The sequence below is a fragment of the Mustela erminea genome, chromosome 9 (genome assembly GCF_009829155.1).
Source record: "Mustela erminea isolate mMusErm1 chromosome 9, mMusErm1.Pri, whole genome shotgun sequence".
NCBI lineage: Eukaryota > Metazoa > Chordata > Mammalia > Carnivora > Mustelidae > Mustela > Mustela erminea.
The window spans coordinates 106,945,506-106,954,376 of NC_045622.1; the positions used below are offsets into that span (position 1 = coordinate 106,945,506).

The following is an 8,871-nucleotide window of genomic DNA, read 5'->3' on the forward strand; positions in this document are numbered from 1 at the left end:
GTGAATGGAGGAAGTTTTGGGGGCAGCCCAGCTCCAGAATCTGATCATAGTAGTTCTCAAATTTGAGCACGCATCAGAATCACCTAGAGGGCTTGTGGATTGCTGCAATTAGCCCCCCCAGTTTCTGATTTATAGGTCTGGAAGGCGGGGGTGGGGGGCCTGAAAACGTGCATATTGAACATGCAAAGTTCCCAGGCAATCACGATGCTGCTGGGGAAGACCACACTCGGGGAACCTTCGATGTGGCTGTGATTACAATTCACGTGCCTCTCATAGCCAAGCCGTGGGCCAGGCATTATCAAGAGGCCCTCATTGCTGCTTCTTATCACAGCCATCTGACCACCTAACCCTTCAGAGGATCCCTTCCTGGAATTTCCTTAGTCTTGCCCCTGTTCCAGCCTTTGGAGCTGGAGCTGGGCATTAGAGTGCCCTCTCCTGGTCCGTTGCTTCCAGGGACTCCCTAAGGCTTCTCAGAGGAACCCTGGTCACATGGGTTTCTTAACAGGCTTCTCTCCCGCTGAGTAGTTCCAACCAGCGAGCCCCAGAGGACAGAACAAATCCTGGGTGTCACCTGTGAGGAAGCCTGGGATATAGCACGGCTCTTTCTAATAGGGTCAGAAAGGGGTCTTGTCTCCTTTAAGAGCTGCTGCTTTCTGGGCCTCTGCAGCTCCCCATCTACCTCTCCCAGGGTGGGAAGGAGCCCGTTCATTAACAACTCCACTTCCTGCAGCACCTGGGGCTCCCCCTCCCCAGAGTCCCTGCCACCTCCCTTTGGGCTTCCCAGGTCAATTACCAGAGCCAGGTGATAGTCCTCAGCCCTCAGCTGGGGGAGGCTGGAGGCCAGAGACTGGCCTGGTGGGGCCACAGGGAAAACTGGCACAGACAGGCAGCCCTGTGGGTAGGACCAAGGAGGTTTCCTAAGGGAAACTATCATTTGATTGGCCAATTTTTTTCTCCTTCTTTGTGTTGTTGGGTATCTGGGTTCTCTGCAAGGCTGTGAAATACCCAAGTGGGAGACTTGTAGTGCTCAGGGATGCAACGGATTGGGCTAGGTATGCTCAAAGAGGCCTCAGAATCCTTCCGGGCTCCTCCAGTGCCGGCTGCCCCAGATGGAGTTGCAACCGGTGGGCTGTCTATCCCCAGGTCCAAGGCCAACAGTGAACACGCCTTCACTGCCATCAAGCCTGATGGAGTCCAGTGCAGCCTCTTGGGAGAGATTATGAATGTTTTGAACAAAAGGGATTCCTCCCCATTGCTATGAAAAGAATCCAGGCTTCAGAAGACTTTCTCAAGGAACACGACATTGACCTGAAGACTGTCCTTTCTTTGTGCCGGCCTGGTGAAGTACTTGAGATCAGGGCCTGTGGTTGCCATGGCCCGCAAGGGGCTGAATGTGAAGACAGACCAAGTGATGCTCTGGGAAACCAACCCTTCTTACTCCAAGCCTGGGACCATCCATGGGGATTTTTGCCTCCAGGTTGTCAGGAACATTACCCATGACAGCGATTCTGCATAGAGTGCAGAGAAGGAGACTGGCTTGTGATTTTGGCCTGAAGAGCTGGTAGATTAGAAGAGCTGTGCTCAGAACCGGATCCACGAGTGAGGAGAGAGCAGACCTCAGCGCTTTGCCCACTCTGTTTCCTTTCCCTCTCATGGGCAGGGGGCCAGGCTTTAGAAGACCCAGTTAGTTTAATCTGGAGGGGAACAGGGAGTGCTCCCTGTTCAGTATTATGTGCTACCATCAGATTAAAATGTTTTATTCCTCCCACCACCACCCCAAAAAGAGAATCGTTCGGGGCTCAGCTTAGACCTTGGAGGCCTTTGTGAATTTAGTGGGGAGAGTTGGTTTTTGCTGGTGGTGTTAGCCATAGGACAGAAGCAGAGAACCCCAGCAAGGAGGTGAGAGAGACTCTAGAAAGACCCCTTTAGAAGGCTGATCCTTGGAGAGGCTTTGTGTTTGGACCTAGCTGCGCCTTTAGAAGTTCAAGTGTGCCAAGAATCCTCCAAAGAACATGATCTAGACACTGGTCCCAGGCCTAGCCCAGGGAATCACATTGCTGGGGAGCACTCTGCATTTGTACCAAGGATTCCAGTGACTTTTGTCTAAATTTAAAAATATATATATATTTTTTTATATATAATGAAAATCTTCAAACATATAGAAAATTCGTACACCTATCTCCCCAGACTATCATTAATCTAATCATTAATTTAATCATTCTAATTTAATTTAATTTTGAGAATTTCAAAGAAGTTGCAGATATCGGTATACTTCCCATGGATCCTGCCGCATGCACCTCATTAAATAGAAATCATACTGACTTATGAGTTTTTTCTTCTGAGATAAAATTTACATGAATGAGGGGCGCCTGGGTGGTTCAGTGGGTTAAGCCACTGCCTTTGGCTCAGGTCATGATCTGGGGGTCCTGGGATCGAGTCCCACATCGGGCTCTCTGCTCAGTGGGGAGCCTGCTTCTCTCTCTCTCTCTCTACCTGCCTCTCCATCTACTTGTGATCTCTCTCTGTCAAATAAATAAATAAAATCTAAAAAAAAAAATTTACACGAATGAAATGCCTACATCGTAAGCATTTGCTTCATCTTAACAAATGCATACACCTGTGTAACCCAAATCCCTATCAAGATATGGACCATTACCAGAAAGTTCCCTCATGCCCCTGCCCAGGCAATCTCTGCCCTCATTTCTACCACCGCTACCACCTCCAGAGATTACTACTATCCTGATTTTTACCCATTATGGATTGTTTGCTTGTTTTAGAACTTTATATAAATGAAAGCATAGAGTGTATACTATTTGTGTAAAGCTTCTTCCACTCAGCATAATGTTTGTGAAATTTATCCATATTGGTGCATTTTGTTCCTTTTGATCACTGGGTAATATTTTATTGTATAAATGTATTACAGTTTATTTATCCATTTTTCCAAGTGATGAGCATAACTATTACAGTGATTGTATTAGTAGAGTAGTTAATGATATAGGAAATGCCTATGCTATTCTCTTTTTTTTTTTTTTTTAATGCCTTTGCTATTCTATTAAGAAAAAAATTTCAGGGGCGCCTGGTTGGCCCAGTGGGTTAAAGCCTCTGCCTTCAGCTCAGGTCATAATCCCAGGGTCCTGAGATCAAGGCCTGCACTGGGCTCTCTGCTCAGTAGGGAGCCTGCTTCCCTTCCTCTCTCTCTGCCTGCCTCTCTGCCTACTTGTGACGTCTGTCAAATAAATAAATAAATAAAATCTTAAAAAAAAAAAGAAAACAATTTCAGGATGCAAAATTTATATACAATAGGATCCTAACTGTGTAAAGAAAATAATTCATAGGAAATAGGCTAAAATGTCAACAGTGGGCTTTGCTCTGCTCTAAAAGCTTTTTATATTAATAAATTTTATTTTGTTTATTTATTTTTTTAAAGATTTTATTTGTTTATTTGACAGAGATCACAAGAAAGCAGAGAGGCAGGCAGAGAGAGAGGGGTAGCAGGCTCCCTGCTGAGAAGAGAGCCCGATATGGGGCTCGATCCCAGAATGCTGGGATCGTGACCTGAGCCGAAGGCAGAGTTTTTAACCCACTGAGCCACCCAGGTGCCCTTTATTTTGAGTATTTTTATAAATAATTATAGATTCACAAGAAATTGCAAAGGCAACCCAAAGAGGTCTTACACGTTTCATCCGTTGTCCTCAATGTCATCTTACCTGACCTTGTACAATATTAAAACCAGAGAAGTGTCATTGCTATAAAGCACATGTATAGTTCAGAATCATTTTATCAGGTGTGTGAATTCATGTAATGACCACATGCAAGGTACAGAATTGTTCCATCACCTCAAAGATGCAACCCTTTATAGCCACACCCCCACACCCATCTCCTCCCCAACCATCCCTAACCCTTTGCAACCACTAATCTGTGTTCCATCTCTATAATTTCCTCATTTTGCAAGTGTTCCATAAGTGAGATCATGCAGTGTGTGGTCTTTTGAGATTTGGCCTTTTTCATTCAGCATAATGCCTTGAGATCCATCAAAGTTGTTAAGTGTATCTGTAGTTCATTCCTTTTTATTGCTGAGTAATATTCAATGGTATGGATACCCCCCCAAACACACACATACACACTTTTCAAAGTTCCTACTGAACATGAAATATTTTAATCCTTAGGAAAAAAGAAAAGTTCTGATGGAGGGTGGGTAATGGATAGAGAAGAAGTTCATGCCTTTAAGGAAATGTTGTGTTGAATTAAATAAGAGAATTTTAGCTTTGGGATGCCCTTGGCAGTCACCTAGGTTAAGTTTTTCATTTTGCAGGGGTTCTCCTTGCAATATCCTGACAAGCAGTTGTGCAGCCTCTGTGTGGATATTCCTAGTAACGGGAACTCACTATCAAATAAAGCATTAGATTGATAACAAAATATGCCTTTCTTATTTTTTTTTTAATTTTATTTATTTGACAGGGAGAGACACAGTGAGAGAGGGAACACAAGCAGGGGGCGTGGGAGAGGGGCAAAGCAGGCTTCCTGCCAAGCAGAGAGCCCAGTGTGGGTCTCCATCCCAGGACCCTGGGATCACGACCTGAGCCGAAGGCAGACGCTTAATGACTGAGCCACCCAGGCGCTCCAAAATATACCTTTCTTCATAGAACCTGGGCTTGACTGAGAGAAGATCTCTGTCGTTGGTTATCTTTGCCCTGCCTAGGGTCTCTTCCCTATCTCCCCTAACCAGGTAGACACAAGCCCAAGACAGTGAACAAAGCCTGCAGAGCCTGAGCAAGCCATTGAATATGCTAGATCTAGGAATGACCTCTCCAGGGAGATTTCAGTATTCACTGGTGTAGAAAAACAATAGACTGCAGACCTTTCAAAATGGAATGAAATTCTGCATGAGCGCACACAGAGATACCCACAGTCCCCTAGCAATAGTCTTCTTTCTGCATTGTAGGATGCCCTCCAAAAGGCACTGAACCACTAATCCAAGAGGAAAGGTCTCAGGTTCTCTCCTGCTTGCAGTCCTTTATAGCTGACCCAAGATCAGTTTCTTCCCCTTTAGCTTTCCTTGAGAGCAGATTCTGATCTGTCCATGGTTCTGATTGTTAATGCATTTCACTGGACAGCCATGTGGGTCCTTTCACTCATTTCTTCACGATCACTAACATTTATTGAGCACTTACTATGTGTCAGAGACTGTGATATCCTCCTTACATTTAGCCTCTTTTTACTGAAGTCTATCAGATGTAATGAAGAGCACAGATCATAAATGTACAGCTTAATGAAGTTTCATACAGTGAATCCATTTCATACATCGAACCAAAACAAAGATCAAGAAATAGAACATTATCATCACCCAAGAAGGCCTTTCATCTCCCCTTCCAGGTGCTACCCTCCAATTGTAACCACTGCCTTGACTTTTGACAGCATAGATTACTTTGTTCCTACTTCTATACTTTATTTATATAAATGGATCATACAAACTGTCTTCTCTTTTGTGTCTGGCTTCTATAGCCCAACATTATGTTTGTGAAGTTTATTCATATTGTTCTAGATAGTTGTGGTTTATTTACCCTTGTTGCCATGTAGCATTACCTTGTGTAAAACATTCCACAATTTAGGGTTGCCTGAGTGGCTCAGCCATTAAGCGGCTGCCTTCAGCTCAGGTCATGATCCCAGAGTCCTGGGATTGAGCCCCAAATCATGCTCCCTGCTCAGCACGAAGCCTGCTTCTTCCTCCTTCTTCCTCTGCCTGCCACTTCCCCTGCTTGTGTTCCCTCTCTCGCTGTGTCTCTCTCTGTCAAATAAATAAATAAAATCTTAAAAATAAAATTCTGCAATTTATTCATTCTACTGCTGATGGGGCATTTGAGTTGTTTCAAGTTTTCTACCACTATGAATATTGCTGATAGAAACATTCTTGCTCATATCTTCAGATGAACAGATGTCTTTCCATAATATATAAGATATTTCATATACATGGATATATGGATATGTATACACATACATACATATACATTGGGTGGAATGTGGTACATTTTTCAATTCCCATCCTTCAGATGAGAAACAGAGGCTTGAAGAAGTTGACCTAGGAAGTAGTAGGACATGAGCTGAGATATAAATCCTATCCTGTCTGGCACTGGAGCTCAAGTTCTCTAACCATCCTGCTTTACTGCCTTCCAATGCATGGGCCATTTAAAAGTATTCATGATGCTGGGGCGCCTGGCTGTAGAGCATGTGACTCTTGATCTTGGGGATGTGGGTTCAAGCCCCATGTGAGGTGCAGAAACTATGTAAAAACAAAATATTTTTTTAAATATTTTATTTATTTGACACACAGAGAGAAAGAGAAAGGCAGAGATCACAAGTAGGCAGGGGGGCAGACAGAGAGTGAGAGGAAGCAGTCTCCCAGCCGAGCAGAGAGACCCATGTGGAGCTGGATCCCAGGACCCTGAGATCATGACCTGAGCTGAAGGCAGAGGCTTAATCCACTGAGCCACCCAGGTGCCCCAAAATAAAATCTTTAAAAAAGAAAAAAAGTACTCATGATGTGCCAGACTGGTTGCTGCTATTGAGGGAGATAAAAAGATAGGAAGGCGGGGCACCTGGGTGGCTCAGTGGGTTAAAGCCTCTGCCTTCGGCTCAGGCCATGGTCTCGGGGTTCTGGGATCGAGCCCCGCATAGGGCTCTCTGCTTGGCAGGGAGCCTGCTTCTCCCTCTCTCTCTGCCTGCCTCTGTCTACTTGTGATCTCTGTCTGTCAAATAAATAAATAAAATCTTTAAAAAAAAAAAAAAGATAGGAAGGCACAGTCACGCAAGAAAGAAAATGATAGATGGGTGTGATAGGAGTCTGAGGGAAAGGGGGTTAATTTTATCTTGGAAGATCACAGGAAGCTTCCTAGAGGAGAAAGCGCCTAAATAGAAAATGCAGGGGTCAGATTATGGGCATGCCAGGATGATGAGGGAAAGAGTGCCAGGCTGAGAGAGTCTGGGGACAGAAGAGGAGGAAGTCCTCATAGAGTCACAGCTGCAAAGGCCCTCAGGGGTCACCTTTCCCAGTCCCTATTGTCCATGCATCCATTTTTACATTGCTGACTTCCAAATTGATATACTCAGTCTTGACCATCACCCTGCTCTCTAAACTCTTTTCTATTTAGTTGGATGACAAACAGGCATCTCAAATTAAGATTGCCAAGACAGGGCTCCTGATTTTGTCCCCACGCACTCTACACTGCTCCTCTTCCCATCTTTCTTGTTCTTTGAAACTACCAGACACCAACTACTCAGGCCTCCAACAGCATCATCATGCTTCCTTGCTCCGTTTCCCTGCATCCAATCCATGAGCATCTCCCATCAGCGATATCTACAAAGCATACCCTGAATGTGATCTCTCATTACCACCTCCCCACTACCACCCTGGTCATGATTACCATCACCACTCATCTGGATGACTGCAACCGCCTCCTTCCTGCTTTCCCTGCATCCATGCTCCTCTGGAAGGCCACAAAGAGAAGCCTTCTTTGCCTCTTACAGGTTCTGGTGGTTCCAAATGTTCCTTGGTTTTGAGTTTCCTAACTCCAGTCTCTACCTCTGTCTCCATGTGGGCTTCTCCTCTGCACCTTCTCTTCCAATTATTGATGACCTCCTTTTATTGGTCATTAAATTTAGGGTCCACCTGGATAATCTACAATGATCTCATCTTAAGGTCCTTAATTACATCTGCAAAGATCCTGTTCCCAAATAAGGTCACATTCATAGGTTATGGATGGACACAGCTTTTATGGATCCATCATTCGACTGAGATGAATCTCAGAAGCTAAGAGAGTTTAAATTGAGTTTAAGCTTTAGTTCTCCAGTGAGTGATTACTTTTCAAAGCGTGTTAGACTCTTCGCCTGCACATACTTGCTATCTCAGCACTGACTGTCCATGCTCCCCTTCAAAGGTCATTCTGTGGAGGGAGTGTCTGCTGCAAGGCTAACTTGGGGCCATGAGTCTAGCCAGGGACCTTGCCACTACCCCAAACGCACCAGATCATTGCTGGGGGTATAGCCACCGTGACTAAGGGCCAAAATAGTTTCCTTCTGAAAAACGATCTTCCCAAAGAGAGCTAGCTACCGGCTATGCTGGTAACAAAAGGAAAAAGACAGGATCCAAGAAAGTGCTGGTTTTGACCAAAGAGGGGGTAGGTAACCATCCCCAGTGGTTCCCCCCTTCCTGGTTTTTATGCCCGTGTGTAATCCCCTCCCCTCAAGCATAGGCTGAGGCTACAATACAGTAAAAGTGTCAGGATCATTTCTAAAATTTCCGTGGCTTCTGTATTGCTCACCTTTTCTCACTCTCTAGCTTGCTTTCTCCGAGGGAAGCCAGCTCCCATGTCGAGCTGCCCTGTGGGAAGGCCCACATAACAAAAAACTAATCGCTCCTGCCAACAGCCTACAAGAACCTGAGGTCCTTGGTCCAGCAGCCCGCAAGGAACTGAAACCTGCCAACAACCTTGCGAGGAGGCTTGGAAGTGGACTCTCTGAGGCCCGCGGACAGCCAGTGAGTGAGCTTGGAAGCTGATGTCCCCGCCCCAGGTGACCTTCCCAGTGATGCAGCCTTGGCCGACACTCTGACTGGAGTTCGTGGAAGACCGTGAGCCAGATGACCCACCCTGAGCCATGCCCAGATTCTTGCCCCCACAAAAACTGCGAGATGCTAAGACATTTGTCAGTTAAGCCACGACGTTTTGGAGCAATTTGCAGAGCAGTGATAGATACATTCAGAAATAAACTCCGAGGATATATTCAACCATGTTGAAGCCTTGTGCTATAACAGTAACTGTGTTTACAAATTTGAGGATTCACAGATATTAGCTCATATCCCTTCCCAAGAATCCTACA

At 45.2% G+C, this 8,871-nt stretch overlaps 1 pseudogene; it reads left to right on the forward strand.

Annotated features, from left to right (window-relative positions):
• Positions 1 to 1,054: 1,054 nt before the first annotated feature.
• On the forward strand, positions 1,055 to 2,081 carry LOC116599982 (annotated as a pseudogene).
• The last annotated feature ends 6,790 nt before the right edge of the window (positions 2,082 to 8,871 follow it).